Here is a 22,321-nt window from a genome sequence, read left to right as displayed (position 1 = left end):
CTGATAATGAATTGGGTTATCCCGGCTCTCAAGGCTAGTTGCAAGAGAAAGTGGGAGAGGGGAGGCAAGGATGGAAGGAGGTCTTCAGAGGCATTTTGCTTTCTTCTGTTTTGCTGAAAGCTTACCTAGAAAGGAAGTTTTACAAAAATAGTAATTCATGTTTTCCCTCAGAGGTTTTATAACTGGAATTGAAGGACGTGACTCCATTTAAAATTTCCCTCTTTTTCAAAAAAAAATTAAAGAATTTTCTGCCCAAGGGCTGTGACCCAGCTTACTCAGTAACAAATACACGTCTTAGGCAGTCTCAAACACAAAGTGAATAGTTCATCCTATTTGTTATGTCAAGGTTGTCACTGAAACCTACTGTTTTGTGAGAGAAAGGGCAAAATCAGAAAGTACCTTCAGGTAGGAATGACCTTTCAAATGTTAGTGATGTTACCATAGTCCCTGTTTAATGGTATCGTAAGTGGCATGTTCTAGTTAATTTCCACGTTACGTCAGAAGGTTAAGCTCTTGACCTGATGATGTTCGTCATCTCCTCCGTAGGACATTTTTTACTCTGGCCACATCCTCCTCTTCAACATTTATCAGAATTGCACAATTAGGAAGGTGTCCTGCTAGGTCCTTAATTTGATTTGCTGTCCTGCCAGAGTGAATAACCACTCCCCTTTTGGTTTACAGCTCAAACATTTCCAATAATTCTTTGATGTTAAATTTGGAATCTTGACCTCATGCTTTGGAGTTGGAGCTACTTTTTTTTTTTTTTTAGATTTTATTTATTTATTCATCAGAGAGAGAGAGAGCGCGTGCGCATAAGCAGGCAGAATGGCAGGCAGAGGCAGAGAAAGAGCAGGCTCCCTGCCAAGCAAGGAGCCTGATGCAGGACTCGATCCCAGGACCCTGGGATCATGACCTGACCTGAAGGCAGTGGCTTAACTGACTGAGCCACCCAGGCGTCCCACGAAGCTACTTTTTTATTCCTGTGATTCCAGTTGTGTTTCTGTCTTTAACTATGTCTTTATAATTTTGTCTTTAATTCCATCTTGCTGCTTTGGGTTGTTTTTCAGTTTTCTACATTAAAACAGCGAGCTCTTGGGGAAAGTTTTTGTTATTCAAGAGGGCCCCTTTTTTGTATGATTTAAGATAAAGTAAAGAATTAATAAGCAAACAATTTAATAACCAGAACACCCTCAAAAATGTTTTTAATTTTTTTTTAAAGATTTCATTTATTTATTTGAGAGAGAGAGAGCATGAGAGTGGGGTAAGGGGCAGAGGGAGAAGCAAACTCCCCGCTGAGCAGGGAGCATGGTGCGGGGCTCGATCCCAGGACTCTGGGATCATGACCTGAGTCGAAGGCAGACACTTAACCAACTGAATCATCCAGGAACCCCTCCCTCAAAAATTTTAAGAAGAAAGGCTATTGATGTAAATGAAAGATGAAATCACAGGGATGCCAGGATGGTAGCTCAGTCAGTTGAGCATGACTCTTAATTCTGGCTCAGATCATAATGCCAGGGTCCTGAGATTGAGCCCCACTCAGCAGGGAGTCTGCTTGTCTCCCTCTCCCTCTGCCCCTCCTCCTGCTTGCACATGCACACAGTCTCTCTTTCTTAAATAAATAAATCTTAAAAAAAGAAGACTTTATCTCTCCCCCTTCCTCTTCTCCTCCCCCCCACTCAAGCATGAGGGCACATTCCCTATCCTTAAAAAAAAACAACAACAAAAGGAAACACAAAAAAAGGAAAAAAAGGAAGGATGAAATCACATTTTTTTCTTGGTGATTTATAGATTAAGGAATTTTTTTGGTGACATGGGAACATTTTTTAATAACACAAATTATAGAAATAGTACGTATTTACTATGAACATCTATAAATTGCAGAAAAGGACAAAAGGAAAATGAAAATCACCCATAATTGATCCCCACCAGAAACACCACTGTTAACTAACGCCACCTATATATATATTTTTTTTTATGTCACCTATTGGATTTGTTTGTTTTTTAGTAAATAATAACACCACTGCTTAATCATGTCTTAACTGCTCTTTCCCCATAAGATCTTGGTAACTTTATTATATTTCTTCATAGGATTGTATTTATTTACACAACTGTCCTATTGCTGAGGATTTGCATTTCCAAACTTCTGCTATTTCAAACAATGCTATTATGAACATCTTTATACCTAAACCATTGTGCATAATTCTGATTATTTTTCTAGGAAGTTTCTAGAAATAAATGATGGGGATCCTTTGAGGGCCTTTAACAATTATTGCAAAATTGTCATTCCCAAGAAAATTTTACCAGTTTACTTTAGGGTGGAATTGTAATAATGGGTTTCTTAGTTACTTCAATAGGCAACCAACAATCCTCCCCACTCCAGCACAATACAGAGAAAGCCATGGCCCTTCCCCAGTTCGTAGTTGTCACTTAATGAAGATGTAGGGACTAGAAAGTACAAATGTCTTCAGATTTGTAAAATTTCAGTAGTGGCAAGTAAATTTTGCTCTCTGCAACTGCTTTTTGCAATGAGTGCTTTATGCCCACCATTATTATATTTTTTATAGTACGTCCCAGTTTTTTGGACACTATTTATCCCATGCATCTAGAAGTTTGACATCACTAATTAGATCATTCTCTTGTGCTTCAGTGCAGAAAAGGAAACAGCCCTGTAACAAATCGTTTTCTATGATTATTTTTACCCATCTAGATAAGACACGGGTATAGCCTTTGTCCAGTTTTTTATAAGAGGATCACACAGCTGTTTCGTGTTTTACATTTTAATGTCCTTTCTAGTTTGCATTCTGATCTGTGCTAGATTTTAGTTTATTTGGAAGTCCTGTAAGACACAGCTGACTGTTTCAGAATAGCCCTTTCAGGCTCTGCCAGTTAGTCAAAATCAAACAGCCCTTGTTAAGCAGTGATGATAAGTACAAAGGTGTACACACACACGAGCTCCTCATTTCATCAGATGTGTTTTCCCATCCTATTGTTTCTGCCAGGGAGAAAAAGAAGTCAAATTTGTTCATACCTTGATGAATTCATTTATTCAATAAATGCTTATCGAATGCGGTATTTACCAAGCATTGGGCTGGCATGGGAATAGACAGATGGGTAATACAGGTTTCCATCTTCGAGGGGTATGCCAAGCAGAGGAAGACACATACAGCCCCACACAGGTGAATGCTGGCGGGGGGGTGCTGAGAAAGATAGGTTTATCTCCAGAGAGGAGAGGAGGATGAAAGCGTCACCTCAGGGCCTCAAAGAACCTGAACAAATATTTAGTGAGAGGATTTATTGGAGAGTTAATTGGCCAATTCAAATATTTTTCCTTAAAATATAGCTCTAAGTGGTTGAAATTTAAATCTGTGCTCTAATATACACGGGCCATTGAAATTTCAGTTTCGCTCTTCTTGTTGATGGCCCTAAAATGGCAGCGTGGTGGAGGACATTTGGCTGCCTAAGCCCCCTTTAGGGCAGTTATTCCCCCACCTGCTGAGGGGGCTGGCCGCCTGTTGGTTCACTGTGGAGTCCCTGTGTGGAAATTGCCCTTGACTGAGGGAAGCCGACTCACCCAAGAGCATACCCCTTCCTTTGGGGGTGCCCTGCAACAGATACAGGGATACAGAGGCCTGGCCCCCTTGCCTCACTTCAGGACAACTCTGATGGGATTGACTGAGACCTGTGCATCTCAGTTCAGCCCTCTGTCCTGCTCCCCTTACTTCTTGACCCCTGTCGAACCCTGATGAAGCTCCTATGTGTAGATCTGCCTCAGAGGCTGCCGGCCGTGGACCCTAACCTAGACAGACAAGAGCTGGACGTATTTTCGTTCTGTCCATCGCAAGACTTTCTAACCATGAAGTTTGTGTCAGTTGGAGGCAGAGGCCCGGGGAGAGTGCTGAGCCCCATCAGTTCTGGATCTTTTAGGTGCCCTGTGCCCCCAGAACAGGGTGGAGGGTGACCTTTACGTTGACCCAAACAAACTCCAGGGGATCTAATGCTCTTAACACTCTGGGCTGATTTACAGCTGAGATTCATGACCTCTTATCTGGAATTGTTACAAACATAGTTGTCTTCCCTTATTGGAAACATCTGTGGCAGTGTAGCCAAGGGATAAATAAGGAACAAACAACCATAATCTGTGAGGACTAGACATACAAGGTCGTGGACTGTCCATCTATCCCAGGCTACCATTTTGGGTCCAGCACAGATTCTGGGTTTTTTTTTTAAAGATTTTATCTATTTATTTGATGGGGGGGTGGGGGTACACAAGCAGGGGGAGTGGGAGAAGGAGAAGCAGGCGCCCTACTGAACAGGCAGCCCAATGCGGGGCTCGATCCCAGGACCCTGGGATCATGACCTGAGCTGAAGGCAGATGCTTAATGACCAAGCCCCCCCAGGCGCCCCTAGATTCTGGGTTCTTAGCAAAATAGTATTGTTGGTGCGTACCCCTCTTCTTCCCATAATCCTGCTACTCTTTTATGCAACTTCCCATAGGATTTCTCACAGGGAATTGAAGATACTAAAAGTGGTTGTAAACATGGGCAACAGAATCCAAGACGGTTGAGGGAGAAAGTGAGGGAGCTGGTCGGTAGCGTTTGAGTGGCGAGGTTAACAGGTTGGCAGGCTTTGGTCAAAGGACATTCGTTAATAGAGGGATCTGACAAATGAACTAGAAAGATCGTGATCGTGAAGGCGTGTGTTGTAGGATTTTGACAGGTAACCTTTTGACTATACTTCTTGGAAATGACCGCTGATAGCATTTAAATGAGTTATAATGTTTTGAGTTGGCACGTCCAAAGTTCTATCCTCTGTGCACTTGAACAGATGATTTAAGAGGAGAGAGAGAGAGAGATAAAGATTCTGTTCTTCCCATGCCCCACCAAGCCAAACTTTATAGAGCTAGACGGTTAGTATGAAGATGATATTAACACTTTGAGGATTTTGTTCTCTGATTGAAAAAGACAAAACACCTTACTTATGGAGAGATCTGTAAAAGGAAATCGTAGGCTAGTTTCTTTTTTTTTTTTAAGATTTTATTTATTTATTTGACAGACAGAGCACAAGTAGGCAGAGAGGCAGGCAGAGAGAGAGAGAGGAGGAAGCAGGCTCCCAGCTGAGCAGAGAGCCCGATGCGAGGCTCGATCCCAAGACTCTGAGATCATGACCTGAGCCGAAGGCAGAAGCTTTAACCACTGAGCCACCCAGGTGCTTCCGTAGGCTAGTTTCTAATCCTGTGATGCAGCCCCTTATATATTGCTGTTTGCCTCACATCTTGGCTGGTAGCAGGCCGATCTCTTTCTGTGTACCTGTTGTTAGCCTTTCATCTAGAAAACATGAACGAGTGCATTTTACGTGCTAGATGCCAGGAATGAACATCAAGAAAGCGTTCCAGGGGCGCCTGGGTGGCTCAGTGGGTTAAAGCCTCTGCCTTCAGCTCAGGTCATGATCCCAGGATCCTGGGTTCGAGCCCCACATCGGGCTCTCTGCTGGGCAGGGAGCCTGCTTCCTCCTCTCTCTCTGTCTGCCTCTCTGCCTGCTTGTGATCTCTGTCTGTCAAATAAATAAATAAAATCTTAAAAAAAAAAAAAAGAAAGCGTTCCAGCTTAAACATACGCACATACGCAAGAAATGAGGTGAAATTACATTTCCTGTGCCTTTTCATTGTTGGCTTGTGCATACCAAAAAAAAAAAAAGTCCTTTTTAGATAAAGGATGCCTCCTGTGCACCTTTACAGAGCTCACCTTTGGGCCAAAGTCAGAATGGATGCTGAGATGACTCTGGTCTTGGTTTCCAGGTGCTGTGTCATCTGCTAATTTTTTTCAGGCTTACTCATAGGTGGTATGATCTTTTTGGCCTCTTGAGGGGTGAAATATCATACATGCCTTTTATTTCGTCGGAAATCGGGCTGCACACAGCTGTGGTCAGAGTCTGAAAGGAAATCACATGGTCTTAGTTGATAAAACGCAGAACATCCAAAGTACACTGCCTGTGATCTGCTTTTCTCCTCTTGTTCCTTTCTCTCTGTTATCGTGGAGAATGTGTCCAAGGTGAAAATGAGTTTTCTGTAAATAAATCAGTCTGCCGGTCCGCAATATTGAGCTTCCAGCAGACAGGTCTGAGAAATGGGAAAAAGTACAAAGAGGTTAAGATGACTCGTAGGTGGGGCGCGGCAAGCAAAAACAGTGTGTGGGCAGAAGAAAAATCGTCTGGGACTTGGGGTTGCTTTATTCCTGCGTTTTAGTTGGTGAACAAAAACTCTGAAAAGCTGGTGAAAATGACCAAACTTTTTTTTTTCTCCTCCCGTGTTCTTTTAAAGGTATGTTTCAGGAAACCGGCCTTTAAGTCTTGTTCCCTTCCTTCTGGATGAATTTTTTTGGAAGGAATTTGCAGGTTTCAAGATTGCTGGGGAATAAGTTTAAAACCAATCTTTAAAATTAAAAGCATTAGTGAATTTAAGTTTCCGGTGAAGATATATATGTGAGGGCTAAGATGTTTGTATCTTTTTTCTTTGAAATCAGGGCTTGAAAAAAAAATGTGAGCACTTAGAATTTAAGCCTGTCCTCAAACCACACGTTCTATATACAAACTCTTGGCATCAGTTTTTAATATTTTTCAAATATAAGGAAAGCTATAGTGATGATGAGAAGGGACATCTGCAAATAACTTGCAAAAGTGGGAGCTTATTCAATTGCTGTTAAAATAATTGCAGGTATGGGCGAAGAACAAACAAAAAACACAGATGCAAAGCGTAGTAATAATATTTGACCGGTATTTCTCAAGGTCCTTGGTTGCGTGTAATTCTTGCGCACATGAGAAAATCAATATTAGATTTTTCGTTCTCAACAAATCCATGCTTCTTATAAGGTGATATGTGCAGTCTTTCGATCTGTGTGATTTTACATTAAGTGAAAGGTCGGAAAGAGATGAGGAACGGAAACAAAACACAGGTTGAGAACTTATATTTCTCTCACACTGTTATTTGTCTGGTTGGATATCGTTTGCTACGTCTCTGGTATCTGAGCTTTGTGGTACAGAATGATTCAGGGTATTTGGCCCCCATAAACGCTTATTCAACTAATAGTGTTTTCCAGAGTAGTGCCCACAATCTAAGGAAAGATTTTTCAGCTTCTCATGCTCTGTATTAACTGGACATTTGAAGATATCATTTCTTTTCTTTTCTTTTTTAAGATTTTGTTTATTTATTTGAGAGAGAGGGGTGGGGAGAGAGAGAGAGCACAAGCAGGGAGAGAGGCAGAGGGAGAGAGAGAAGCAGGCTCCCTGCTGAGCAAGGAGCCTGATATGGGGCTCGATCCCGTATCTTAAGGTTCTTAAGGTGATGTGTTCAGCCACATTAAGGACATCCACACTGTTGTACAGCCATCACTGCCATCCCTCCCCAGAATTTTTGTCATCACCCTAAACTGATGTCCTGTCCCCATTAAACATAGATTCCCCATTCCTTGCTCTCCTTAACCCCTGGCAGCCCTCATTCTGCTTTCTGCCCCCCTGCTCCCCGAATTTGCCTACTTGGGGAACTTCATATGAATGGAATCATACAGTATTTGTCCTTTTACATCTGGCTCATTTCACTTAGCAAAATGTCTTCAGGGTGTATCTACCCAATCCATTCTTATACTAAAGGAAGAATAATTTGGTTTTAATGAGGAAAAAAAATTCAACTCTTAATATTTTTAAGCCACAAAAAGTGTTTATGGCCAGAAGCGAGGCAAATGAAGTTGTTCAGAGACAAAGCTAATTATCCGTTGGCCTTTGCCCCATCCTAACTCTCCTGAGGTGACTCTTAACTAATATTTTGGCATATATCCTTCCAGACTGTTCTCCTGGCAGGGCTGTCTTTCTAAAATATAAATCTCATGAACTCCTCCTCTGGTTCAGACCCTTTAGTGGCTTCCAGGATTAAGTCCAGAATGATGGCTGTGGCGCGGACACCAGAGGCCTGACCCCTGCCCACCTCAGAAACATCATCGGCCACCAGTGTCTTCTCTTGGCTCTGCAACCACACCAGCCCACGTGTGGCAAGTCCTCGAATAATCCACCTCAGGCTCCCCGCACTGGCCACTTTGGTGACTCTTGACCATCTTTCAGAACTTACTTTAAAACTCATTTTTGGGGACGCCTGGGTGGCTCCATCGGTTAAGCGTCTGCCTTTGACTCAGGTCATGATCCTGGGGTCCTGAGATGGAGCCCCACATCAGTGTCCCTGCTCAGTGGGGTGTCTCCTTCTCCCTCTGCCCTCTCCCCTTCCCCCGCACAACTCCTGTGCTCTCTCTCACTCTCCTGTGCTCCTGGCATCTGGTTTTACACCTTTTCTGTCCTCCCAACTGTAAGGCCCAGGAAGGCAGGCACTCTGTCTCCCACACCACTTTGGATGGTGCTTCTACCTGATGGATTCACAGTCAGTGTTAATTTGTTTATTGACTCTTTCCTTAAGAACTATGTGAGCAACTTTGGGTTTTTTTGTTTTTAAAGATTTTATTTATTTATTTGACAGACAGAGATCACAAGCAGGCAGAGAGGCAGACAGAGAGAGAGGAGGAAGCAGGCTCCCTGCCGCGCAGAGAGCCCGATGCGGGGCTCGAACCCAGGATCCTGGGATCATGACCTGAGCCGAAGGCAGAGGCTTTAACCCACTGAGCCACCCAGGCGCCCCACAACTTTGGTTTTAAATTGCATTTGTATCTTTCTGTGTTACCCACCTCTTCGGAATCACTTTAATACGATTTTTATGATGGGTGTCTACTCAACCCATCCTACAGTTATTAAACCACCTAGTTGTAGGAAATTATCTTTTTCATTAAGGGGGGTGTCCTAACTTGCCCTGAGTTTTCGTGTCCCGTTTTCGACATCCGGGTCCTCAGCACTTATCTGAGGGCAGCTAGTTCTCGAATCTACCATGCTTTAGAGCACAGTCCCTTATCTGCGCTGCCTACATGCCCAGAACACTGAAAACTGAAACTGTTCTCTCGAGCTTTCAGCAAAACCTGGCCAGAACTGATGTGTCGTGTTTGCTTTTAGTCATATGTTTGACTGCAGACATAATCAGGTGATTTCAAAGCGGTTGTCCCAGCTGTCACTAGGACTGTCCCGTAATGTATGTCTCTGTACTGGGTTGTCTCTCTAAAATCTGAAAATAATTGAAGTTCTGAAATGTCTTTGTTTCCAAGGGTTTCAGATCATGGAAGCCTTTTAAAATAGAAAGCAGAAGGGTGGCATGCGGTGAAAACCAGAATACTGAAAATGAGACGGCCATATACTGCTATGTTCATCGTGAAGTTTTTGTTTGCTGGTTGGCAGTTTGTTGGTAATGCATGTGGCTTATTGTTCTCAGAAAAGAGACTGTTCTCTGACTATTCTCATTGAACTTTCAGCAAAAAGTTAATGCCTGGGAGTGCCAATAAATTTTCCCAGTTTTAAGCTTTTGGTACTTTTATGGCAACGTTTCCATGGCGTCTGCTTTTCTACCCCTCTGAGTAGGGTCATCATGTAAACTGAACCCCAGGGATGCCTGGATGTTTCAGTTGGTTAAGCATCTGCCTTCGGCTCAGGTCACGATCTCAGGGTCCTGAGATCAAGTCCCGCATCTGGCTCCTTGCTTAGAGGGGAGTCTGCTTCTCCCTCTCCCTCTCCCCCCTGCTCATGATCACTCACTCTTTCTCTCTCAAATAAATAAATAAAATCTTAAAGGAAATAAACTGAATCACAGAGGGAAACTCCCTGTTTAAGATGGGCCACAGCTATTATGGCAATTTAGGGAGAAATTGGCATTATTTGTAAACGCTTTTAGTCAACAAGATTTAAATTCTAAAGCCATCTCTCTGTGTTGGCTAAACATAATTGCAGAAATTTTCTTTTAATGACTTGACCAATTATCTTTTTAGAGCTTTCTAGTGGGGCAAGGTATGAATATTAGTTGAGAAGGGAAGTGTGAGGTGGCCCGTGAGCCTGGAGTTACAGATCAGGATGCCAAATTCAATCCCTTAATTGTTGAACAATAATTACATTGCATTCATCAGTTTAGAAAGCACAATATAAATAATGTTATTAAGTTCCAAATTTCACAGGACAATTTAATTAAGATGTATTGGTGGTGTTGAAAGAAAAAGCAATTAAGGGAAACAGCTCCCAAGTTTTGAAAAAATAATGTACATCCTTCTCTCCCTTCCCCAATCTGATCATTCAGTTGTAATTGAAGTAAATTTCATAAATAGCATGTAGTTCATTTTATTTTTATTTGGTTTGATATACAGTTGACCTTGTGAAAACAATTCTATCAATGGGCCTGCATAGAATTTAATATAAATTTATAACAAAAGTAAACCATTTTTGCAGCGAATCCTGGAAATAGTCTAGTAAATAAAACTACTTGCATGAGCTCATGACTAAATAAGTTATTTTTTATGCTACTTCTGGATGAATTATCTGGATGAATAATTTCATTTTTTAAGTCCTACTACCCAAAACAACCACTCTCGGGGCACCTGGGTGGCTCAGTCATATAAGTGTCCAACTCTTGATTTCAGCTCAGATCTTGATGTCGGGGTCAAGTATTCAAGCCCCACGCTGGGCTCCACACCGGGCATGGAACCTAGTTAAAACAAAACAAAACAACTGCTCTTGGGACGCCTGGGTGGCTCAGTGGGTTAAAGCCTCTGCCTTCGGCTCAGGTCATGATCCCAGGGTCCTGGGATCGAGCCCCGCATCGGGCTCTCTGCTCCGCAGGGAGCCTGCTTCCTCCTCTCTCTCTGCCTGCCTCTCTGCCTAGTTGTGATTTCTCGCTGTCAAATAAATAAAATATTAAAAAACAAGCAAACAAACAAAACAACTGCTCTTAGAAGTTGGGTGTATTTTCTTCCAGCCCTTTTTGTGCATTTGTTTTCTGTGTGTGTGTGTGTGTGTGTGTGCGTGTGCACACCTGTGCCACACATTTATATTGACAGTCTATTACAGACACAATTTTATATCTCTCGCCTGATATAAAAACACAAGCATTTTTCACAATATTGCAGTCTTTCTGAACATAATTTAATTAATATCAAATAGGTGTGTCATAGCTTAACAAATATGAGATTATTGGACATTACATATTACTTGTGAGTTATTATAAATGACATGGCACTAAAGATCTGTGGAATAATAATTTTTCTATGTGTGGTGTTATTTCTTAGAATTGAATCATGGAGTAACAGTTTCTGATTTAAAGAAATGGACAGTTTCAAGCTTTTGCCAAATTGTTTTTCTCAACTATTTTACCAATGATGATTTCAGCCAGAATTTTTCCATCACGTTGTTGGTGGCATTTAATATCAGAGCCTTCTTTTTTTTCAGCCTTGCAAACTGAAAGCAAAAATGGTATTTCTCAGTGTTTCAAACTGAGAGCTGAAAATGTTTGTTTTTCTTTTTTAATTACTAGTCAAGTTGAAAATTCTTCTTAAGTCTATTATTCAATTATATTTTCTGGGAGGGCTATCTTTAGTTCAAAATGTTTTAAAGATTTTATTTATTTACTTATTTATTTATTTGACACAGAGAGAGAGAGACCGAGCGCACAAGCAGGGGGAGCAGCAGAGGCGGAGGCAAAAGCAGGCTCCCCAGTGAGCAGGGAGCCCAAGGTGGGGTCCATCCCAGGATCCTGGGATCATGATCTGAGCTGAGGACAGATTTTTTTTTTAATTTATTTATTAAATAAAGGCAGAGAAGACAGATGCGTAACTGACTGAGTCACTCAACCATCCCCAGTTCAGTTTTTTTCTTGACTTGCGGTTAGAATATGGGGTAGAATTCAGTCTTCTTTTTAAATGAGCTGGTGTTTCTGTTTCTCAACGGATAGGCAACTAATGCTAGGAACATTTTAGCCAAGACTTGTAATGCGTGATGCCCTTGTAATGCGTGTAGTCCTCTATGAGCCCCTCAACCCCTTTCAGTGCAGAGATCTCATACCCAGGGCCACACGGTGATTCTGATACTATAATTAAAATGGCCTAGTCCAATAAGGAAACTTTCTTGAACATGCTTTCCTCATGGTATTATTCTATGTAGAGTTTGTGTGGTGATTCGACAACTTTTACAAAACTCTGGGGGAGGTCGGTGGTTTCAAAACTCAACTGTACTAAGGTCACATGCAAATCTCTGTACACTTTTGGCCACATCAACATACAGGAAGATAAATAAACACAGCATTGTGTTTGGGTTCATTAGGAGAGACAGAAGGAATTGGGGGGGGTGGGATATGGGCCTTATAAGACGCAGAGCTAAGAATGAATGTGGAGACACTGTCACAAAGATCTATACAGAGGAAAGGAACCCCGGAAGTTAGGACTCATGGAATCAAACCAATTCAGAGGAATGAAGGGGTACAGAAAAGCATGACATGACAGCATAGCTTTCCAGATTTAAAATCTGCTACTAAAGGCTTTTATTTATTTGAAAGAGAGAGAGAGACAGAGAGAGTGAGAGAGCACGAGCAGGGAGGAGAGGGAGAAGCAGATTCTCTGCTGAGCAGGGAGCCCAACTCAGGGCTCAATCCCAGGACCCTGGGATTGTGACCTGAGCTGAAGGCAGAGGCTTAGCCAACTGAGCCACCCAGGCATCCCTGTGCTACATCAGTTTTTGTGTCGAAATGCGTTCTGATGAAGCCACTGGAATAGGTCCTTTGTGAAATAAGCCCTTCTTCATCCTTCGCAAATGAACTCACTGACTTGTCTGAGTTCTTTCCCACCAGTAACCGTTATTTCTCAAGGAGACCTACATGCAAGGTGTTCTCCCAGGTGCCTGGGATAAAACAGGAAACAATAGAAGTAAGATCCCCGTCCTCACAGAGGTTATAATCCAGTGAAGAAGGTCACACAATAAATAGCAATGAATCATTCAAATAAATACTACCTACTTACATACATAATACATACATACCGACCTACATACATACAAAGTACCAGCAGGGGTAAGTAGTCCATGAAAAATAAGATAGAGGGGGTGATGGAGCAGAGTCAAGGAATGCCTCTGCCTGAGAGGTCAGGTAGAAGCCGAGACACGAGATGTTGAACATGTAAATATCTGGAGGAAGAATATTACAGGAGATGGGAATAGTTGGTACAAAGCCCCTATGTTAGGAACAAGTCAGACATGTTCAAAAAACGGAAAGAAAATCAATATGGCTGGAGTGGCATGAACAAAGGGTAGTACAACGAGATAAGTAGGCGGGGATGAGGTCCTCCGGGGTCTTGTAAGTGAAGTAATGCCAGGATCACCTCTTTGCAATGTAAGTCACTGGCAGATTTGAAACAGGGAGGTGTCATGAATTTGATGTTGTTTTAAAAGGTATTCTGTGCTTTGTAAATTGGGAAATCGGAGAAGTAGGAGTGGGAGCAGTTGCAAGGCTATCACAGTAGTCCAGAGGAGAAATGACGTCATCTTACACCAAGGTGGTAGTAGGAGGGGTGCTAAGAAACGGTTGTATTCAGGTAGAATTGACCCACTGATGTAGTGATCAGAGGGTGGGATGGTAAAGAAAGATGGGAACCTGATTCTTGAATTTTGGGCCCGAACAACTGAGGGCATTGTGGTACCATTACTGAAATGGAAAAGACTGGAAAAGAACCAGTTTGAGGGAGGGGACTCGAGCTCTGTTTGGGCTACGTTAAGTTTGAGATGATTATGAAATAGCTGAAGGCACTATGAAGTAGGCAATTTATATATCAAGCTTGAAAGTTCAAGGCTATGGGATTACATGAGATCACCCAAGAATGCTTTTTCTTTTTAAAAGATGTTATTTATTTATTTGAGAGAGACAGAGATAGTGAGAAAGAGCGAGAGAGCATGAAAAGGGAGGAGAGGGAGAAACAGACTCCCCGCTGAGCAGGGAGCCTGATGCGGGACTCGATCCCAGGACCCTGGGCTCAAGACCTGAGCCAAAGGCAGACGCTTAACCCACTGAGCCCCCCAGGCGCCCCTACCCAGCTGTGTTAAAAAGAAAAAAAACAAGAGATTCAAGAACTGAGTTCTGGTGCTCCTCCAGCATTTAGAGGCTGAAAAGAGAAGGATCCAGCAAAAGATCTGAGCAGGAGCAATGAGTTAGAGAGAAAAGAACTCGAGGATGTGTGTGGCCCAGATACAAAGTGAAGACAGTGGGTCAAGAAGGACGAGATCAGAAGCTGCAATGAGAACCGGTGATTTGAGGACAGAGACTTGACCGATTGGATTTGGCAATATGAAAATCAGTGGTGGCCTTGAGAAGATCAGTCTAGGAGGAATGGTAGGGATGAGGGCCTGACCAGAGTCAGGTACGGAAATAGAGACAATGGGTGTAGAGAATTCTTTGGAGAAGTGCAGAGGGGAGGGGTCATAGACAAAAGGAGATGTTGGGTCACAGGTATTTTGAAGACGGGAGATGCCAGAGCAGGTTTGTGCCCTAATGACTGTGATCCAGGCTAGAGGGAGTGAGAGAAGTACAGGAGCAGCGGGGCCAAACCCAGAAGGGAATAGGATCCAGAGTGGGGGAGGGTAGCCTCCCTTAAAGAAGCCGCATAGAGACGCAGGCGAAAGTGTCTGCATGCATTTATTATGAAAAGATGAATGAGTTCAATAAAAAATGAAACAGTCATCAGCTGCAAAGGGCTGGGGTGGGTGGTGCCATGTAGGGAGTTAAAAAAAAAGGTATGAAATAGCCATTTTGGACAGTGGCAAAGTATACCCTGAAGTTCAAAGGCATCGTTCATTGAGTTGCATGAAGGGATCTATCAAATCGTTCATTGAATTGCAAGAAGGGATCTGTCAAATACAGCGGTCTTAATATTAGCCAAGAGATGTTCAAATATTATTTCTGGTGATGATTAATCAAAAGATACTGCTTAGATCGCACTAGGTGTGGGATAAAAATGTTATCAACAGAGAAAGAAAAATCGCTTTTGCTCCTCTCTGTTGCGGTCAGTGCGCATTCATCCAGCTCCTGATATAATTTATCTAGTTGCTTTGTTACAGGTTGAAAAGAAGGTAGTTTAAGACAGGGTCATTTTGTGTGTGCTGCACAGTTTGAAGAAATAGTAAAACCTTGGAGGTTATGCTAATACTGCAAGACATGGTTTATAGATAAATCATCTTTACTGAATCAGAAGTTGATGAGATGTTATAAAAAGCCTTCAGGGTCAGTCAGTGTTTGTAGGGCAATGGAAGGGAAGGAGAAGTAGAGGCATAACCAGTTTCCAAGCCCAGCCTGCCTATCACCCCATAGCAACAACCGGCCCAGGATATGCGAGTAATTTTGCCCACACCGTCTTTGCATCAACTCCTCCTGTGAGGTATCATCCTGCTTTAGAAACTGGAATTAGGAGGAATTCAGAAGTTCCTTCCCCAAGACTACAATGTCTCAGAGACCAAGGGCTGGGACTTAATTCTAACAATTTCAAAGCCAAGTACTTCCCAAAGATGCTGGACTCATTCCTTCCCTGAACAGACGTTGTTGGGTATTTACCATGCAACAGGCGATGGGCTGAATACCTTACATATTTTGCTTTAATTTCTTTTCACAACTACTCAGTGAGGTAGGGGATAAATACTTTTATACCTTTTTACAGAGGAAGTTGAGGTTTGAAGAAGGGGATAAATTTGATTATCTTACTAATAGCAGACGCAGAATATGAGAGATGTTTAATTTTGCAGAAAGAGTAACATTTCCTTTTTTGAGGGTAATATGAAACAGTTTAACATAAGGAATTTAAGGCAATTGGATTGGCAGGGGTTGGGGCGTACCCCTCAACATGGAATCTGGCTAAAAGTGCCTGAATTTGTTTTTGATTTGGGGTAACTGAGCAGATGTTCTAAAATGAGTGGGAAACTGGATCCCAGTTACAGACACCCCTGAAATAATTTTTCCAAAAAGCAACAGACATTTTGTTTTTCTGTAAACCTTTACACCAATGTTAATTTTTATGTGGCAGGTGCTCTTCTAATAGTGACTCTGCCAATTGAATGTGGGATTTCTCACTGAGATTTAGACTGTAATTTTCCCTGAAAAGAATTGTACCTAATCAACATGTAAGTAATTTCATCTGCGTTCCATCTGAGGCCTTATCTTCACAAACACTGCCAACTTATTTTGGCTTTCTGTTAAGACTTTCATCAGGCCACAAGCTGGGTTTTGGCCAGACCTGAAGAGCTTTCAACCTATCTCTGATCTGTTGGTTTGATATAACAGGAAAAGCCTCTTGAACGGTGTTGATGGGATGAGGGACCAGAAAAACTCAAGGATGAAGCCCTGGTTTTAGAGCTGACTTCTAGTTAGATGACTGGGCCCAAGTCATAAGCCAGAAAAAAACCCTGGGAAAATGGGTAGAATTTGATCATTCATTAGTTTCAGGCTTGTCAGTTATCCTTACATTGTAAATATGAGGAAAGCTAGGAATCTTCTTGGTGGCTTGATGAAGAGCCCTGCTTTGGAACAGGCAGGGCCACCATCTTTGAAGCCATGCAAAGAGCTGAGGTACCAGTGAGGACCCAGGAAAATGGTGCCGTCTGCTGCAACCACATCCTTGTTAATGAGACGAGGCCCAGAAAGTAGCTTATAACGAGGTCCTAAACTGGTTAGATCGCACTGGTAGCCCTCAAGCCGAGTCTTCCACAGTTTGGGATGGCGTTCCAGTGTTTTAAAATTTCAGTTTTTTGCAGATTTTCACATAGTTTTTTTTTCACATACATTTTTATTTATTTGTTTGAGGGAGAACCAGATTTTTAAATTTTTATACATTTTTATTTGAGATTTTAAAAAAATTTTTATAGATTTTTTTATTTACAGATTTTTATTTATTTGAGAGAGAGAGAGAGAGAGCCAAAGAGAGCATATGTATGTCAGAGAGAGAGAGAGAAAAAAAGAGAGAATGAGTGGGGAGGAGGGGCAGAGGGAGAGGTGGAAACAGAAGCAAACTCTCCCCTGAGCAGGAAGCCCGATGAGGGGCTCCATCCCAGGATCCCGGGATGAGGACTTGAGCCAACGGCAGATGCTTAACTGACTGAGCCACCCAGGTTCCCTTAAAATTTGATTTAAGTACTTTGGTTCAACACACACACAGTCCTTATCTCTCCACAATCCTTGGCCCTGTCTCTTATGTTACATCTTCCCACTCACCCTTTGCCTCCTCTGCCCTCCTCCCGCACTGCTTTTATATTTTCAATCCTTGACTTGGAATGAAAAGGAAAGGCAAGATCTTGCCAGAACCTCAGTATCCATAACTGAGAAGCCCGGGCGATGTAACTTCCAGGGGCTAGCACTTGGGAGGTGTGAGGTAGAAGTAGTTTACCAGAGCATCTGGGAATGTGAAAGAAAATTCTCTGTAGCCACATCAGCAAGTACTTTTTCTTACGCAGGAAGGCAGAGGCCAGAGTGATACAGGACACGTTTTGGGAAAGTGCTTTTGGGCTGTCAGCTTTGCCTGGAGTTCAGTTTTATGTTGAGATAGTCACAGAATGGGCAGCCTGTTTTAAGATGCTGGCAGGAACTTTCTGATGGGGGGGATGTTGGTGGTAGGGGAAAGGCTCTGGATCCACTGCTTTCTATTTTAAAGGAAAAAAACCTGCCACATAATTAAAATTTTAGTAAAATGAGACAAATAAGAGAAAATAGAGTGAAAGGACATAGAAGCTTGATGGAAAAGCTGCTATCATTGAATTTTTCAAACACTAGGATTTCAACAGTGTCTTTTATCAAAATTGAAATAGTTGAACAGTTCTTAAAAATATCCTGTAGGGGTTTTTCTTTCCTCTTCTTTTTCTTTTTGCCCCCCTCCTCTCCCCTATTTCCCCTCCCCTCCCGTCTCCTCTCCTCTTCCTTTTTTTTTTTTTTGGAGGGCAAATTCCTGAACCCTAAGTGGGATTATCTACTCTTCCTGGTGATGGAAGATGTATTTTGTCTCCTCAGTTGTAGGCTACTGCCAGAGAAGCCGACCTTGGGCTGGGGGTGATAAAGCAGGAAGGGTGAGCTTCAAGGCTAAAATGTGAAAACAGCTTCTGAGGAAACACGCCTTTGCCCTTTGCCCTTACTCCTTCCCACCGGCACCGATCAGCTGACACTCCCCACAGGACACCGACCTTAATGGTGTATGCCAGGAGACCCATACCTTTTCCTTTTTCTTTATTACTTCTAGCTTACCGGTTTGGAATCCTAGATACAAGGTCTGTTTGAGTTGAGTCAATTAAAAAAACAAAACAAAGAATGAGGACAGTAGCTGTGTGTTGTCTCCCTATTTTGGCAAGAAGAGTGACATGCAATTCCCAGTGATGGGAAGCTTGTGCACCTCTTAGCTCTGTGTCAGCCTGGAACCCCAGCCTAGCACTCCTGGTCACGTGTGCTGTGCAGTTCCAGTACGCACGCTCACGTGCGGATATGCTGACATGCCGGATGCCGAGCACGCATCTGCGCGCTCCGGTGTGGGTCCAGGTTTACACACTCTCGGGATGCGACTTACAGTCTTAACATGAGTCTTCCAGGTTGAAGTTAAAACAAAACAAAACCAAGAACAGGCACCTGGTGGCTCAGTCAGTTAAGCATCTGTCTTCCACTCAGGTCATGGTCTCAGGGTCCTGGGATCAAGCCCCATGTCGGGCTCCCTGCTCAGCAGGGAGCCTGCTTCTCCCTCTGCCTGCCACTCCCCCCCCCAACTAACCCTCCCCGCCCCCCCCCCCGCTTGTGCTCACTGTCAGATAAATAAATAAAATCTAAAACAAACAAACCAATAACCCAGAACTTACTTGGCCTGTGACATTGAGGTCAATGTTTTAATACTAGAACTGCTCTCTCCACCTCTCTAACTTCTGTTTGAAAGGGGTTGTAAAGACCTAAAAGGACACATTTTCCCCCACATTCATTTCTGAATGGCCCATTTCTGGTTAAGTTCACACTCTTGGCTTGCCGCCATGTTTCCATCCCTCCTGGTCTTAGGGTCCAGAGACCAGGAGCACGTGATCTGGCAGGCGAAACTTCTCCTATCTGAGCCATGTGCCACGGCTCTTCCTTGGCCCCGAGAAAAGCAGTGAGATTCTGAAGGCAGAATTTTTCTTGGGAAGTTGAATCGTTTCATAAATGGCATCGATCATCATTTAATTTTTGAGTAGAGTTTAATGACAGATTTGTCAGATTTAACATTTGGCATTCTAAAAATACTACGGAATTTGTATGAAGTGCAGAAATTGTTTAACCTTGGCAAAGCGAATTTCTTAACTCCTATCTCAGAAAGTTCCATTCCTCGCCTCAGTTCTAGGTGATTGACGCACCCGGATTATTATTTACTGCTCTGTGTTGAATGCGGCAAGGCCTGTTTTTTATTTTGCTGCTTACAGCTCAAAGGCTGAAACTCAGATCCTTAAGCTCTGTTACCAGGAGACTCACCCAGCTGCTCATGTAACCCCTGTTTGGGCTGGTGCCCCATTTCCCAGGTCCTGAAATAGCACGGCTGGCCAGCTTCCCTCCCTCTCCACCTAACCCCTGCCAAAACCCCAGGGCTCCTCAGCACGTAAGAAATGCCAGCCTGGCCTGGCCATCTAGAGCTTTTATCGCCATGGTATCCCAAAGTAAGTTCAATGAGCAGTGATGTTACCCTAAGATGGAAAAGAAAATTTCCTGTGTGTATTAGTTTGCTAACGCTGCTGTAACAAAGAAGCACACACTGGGTGGCTTAAGACAACAGAAGGGTATTGCCTGCAAGTGAGAACTCAGACATCAAAAAGTGTCAGCAGGGTTGTTCCTTCTGAGCCCTAGGAGGGATAATCTGCTCCGTGTCTCTCTTCTAGCTTCTGATTGTTTCTTGTGATCTGTGACGGTTTGCTGACCTTCAGAAGCTTCACCCTGACCTCTAGCTTCATCCTCTCATGGTCTTCGCTGTATGTGCTTGCCTGTCACCAGTTTTCCCTTTTTATAAGGATGCCAGTCATACTGGATTAGGTCTTACCCGAATGACCTCATTGTAACTCGACAATCTCCATAACAACCCCATCTCCAAATGAGTTCCCATTCTGAGAGGTTCTGGGTGTTAGGACTTCAACATATGGATTTTGAGACGGCACAGTTCAACCCCTAACACCACACTGCCCCCAGATTCCCTCATCTCATTGTCCTTTGTCTAACTTATAAGACCTGAGAGGTGGCAGCCCACTCTCCCCTCTTCTCCAAGACTCTAGCTGCGGCCCTGCCCCCAGGCCTTCCAGATTCCTGGATTTCCCTTCTCTCTTTGGCCTGCATTCACCTGGGTGATCCTTCTGCACTGCATGTCCTAAGAGAAGAAGGAGAAGGGAAACTTCTATTTCCTATCTTGGTACGATACTGTCTTTTTCCTTCTCTATTCCAACATTTTCCACTTTTCTATAACTTGGTTGAGCCAAGTACATGCCCATCCTCCCCAAGAAGCTCCCTTTTCAAATACATTGTAATCACCATCTTCCAACCCCACCGTGGTGTCTCTCCTGCTAAGCTTTGCCCTCTTATAGAAGCAAGTCCTACTTAGACATCAGCTCCTTGAAAACATGCAGCCCAAGGACAATGGTGTACTTGAGAATATTTGATTTTTTGAGGGAAGAGGGGAGGAGGTTTTTTTGTTTGTTTGTTTTTGAGAGGAGGATTTTCTGACAGACCTACCACCAATTGTAGCCACACTGACCAAGTAGACTAGTGGCTTTAGGTAGTGTCTCCCAAAATATGTAAGGAGACATTTCTTCCCTTCTAGAAAATCGCTTCCATCCACAGTCCCCCAGTAAGTTATAGAGATGAAGAATTGATGAAAATAGTATCTCCTGATGGAGACATGCAGTACATTAATTAAAGTCTCTGACAAGTCCAGGTGAACAGAAACTGGTTTAACTTTGTGTGTGTGTGTTTATTTTTATTTTATTTTACAGCAGCTTCATAGCACATTGCCAACAACTGTTATTGCTTATTACTGACAACCACTGTTGATACAGGAAAGGTCAGCAAACATTTATACTTGAACAGTATTTCATCCATCTTTAAGCTGGGTAAACCTTAAGTATTTTGCAATTAAAAATATATATGATCAGGACGTCTGGGTGGCTCAGTTGGTTAAGCCACTGTCTTCGGCTCAGGTCATGATCCTAGGGTCCTGGGATCGAGTCCCGCATTGGGCTCTTTGCTCGGCAGGGAGCCTGTTTCTCTCTCTGCCTCTGCCTGCTCGTGTGTGCTCTCTCTAGATCTCTCTCTCTCTCTCTCCGACAAATAATAAATAAATAAAATCTTTAAAAATATATATATATGATCTAGGAAAATCCACACATTTCCAATTTCAAATAACCAACTTCATAATTTTTATTTTATTGGACAATGTTTTTTAAAACATTGAGATGTAATTAACACATATTCGTTTTAGGTGTACAACCCAATGATTCAATATTTGTATATATTACAAAATGCATCACAAGTCTAGTTAACAGCTACCACATGTAGTTAGAAAAGCTTTTTTCTTGTGATGAGAACTTTTAAGATCTACTCTCTTAGTAAGTTTGAATATCAGTCTTGTATTATTAACTATAGTTGCCATGTTGTATGTTACATCCCTGGAACTTATTTATTTTATAACTGGAAGTTTGTACCTTCTGACCACGTGGCTTAACTTTATTTTCCAGAATTTTCTTACTATGAAAATTTTCAGAGAATTATACAGTCAACACTCACATACCAACCAACTTGATTCTATAGTTAACATTTTTCTATTTTTTCTTTTTTCCATTGTAACCATCTATCCATCTCTCTCTCTCTCTCTCTCTCTCTCTCTCTATCAATCTGTCTTATTTTTTGATGCATTTCCGAGTAGGTCACAGGTATCAGGACTTTTTTCCCAAAACTACCTTAGCACACCTATCCTTAACCAGCTTTGTTTATGAATTTGTGTGTCATCCCTGTGCAGGGGCTGTGCTAACCTCCTCTGTATCGTTCCAGTTTTAGTATATGTGCTGCTAAAGCAAGCAGTAATCAGCTTTGTTTAAATCAGCATTTCCTTGTCCCCCATGAGCACAAAAGTCACGTGTCTTTTTTTTTTTTAAGATTTTATTTATTTATTAGAGAGCACGAGCAGGTGGAGGGACAGAGGGCAGAGAGAGAAGCAAACTTCCCTCTGAGCAGGAAGCAAGATGTGGGGCTCAATCCCAGGACTCTGAGATCATGACCTAAGCCCAAGGCAGATGCTTAACCGACTGAGCCACCCAGGCGTCCCTAAAAGCCATGTGTTTGTTTGTTGTCACAGTAATATGATTAATCTCATCACCTCTTGACACCTGCTGATGTCACCCAAATTTCCGCAGGAGAGCCTTTCAA

At 42.6% G+C, this 22,321-nt stretch overlaps 1 protein-coding gene and 1 non-coding gene across 2 annotated transcripts in view; one reads left to right on the top strand and one right to left on the bottom strand.

Annotated features, from left to right (window-relative positions):
* The window catches only part of MAOB (monoamine oxidase B), a 108,786-nt gene that overhangs the window by 11,352 nt on the left and 75,113 nt on the right, over positions 1 to 22,321 (top strand). The window lies entirely within an intron of this gene.
* Positions 21,871 to 21,972, bottom strand: LOC123935681. The gene has a single exon (XR_006816966.1). It is a non-coding gene; the product is annotated as a U6 spliceosomal RNA (small nuclear RNA).

Source organism: Meles meles, chromosome X, assembly GCF_922984935.1.
Source record: "Meles meles chromosome X, mMelMel3.1 paternal haplotype, whole genome shotgun sequence".
Taxonomy (NCBI): Eukaryota; Metazoa; Chordata; class Mammalia; order Carnivora; family Mustelidae; genus Meles; species Meles meles.
This window is presented reverse-complemented; position numbering and strand designations above follow the sequence as displayed.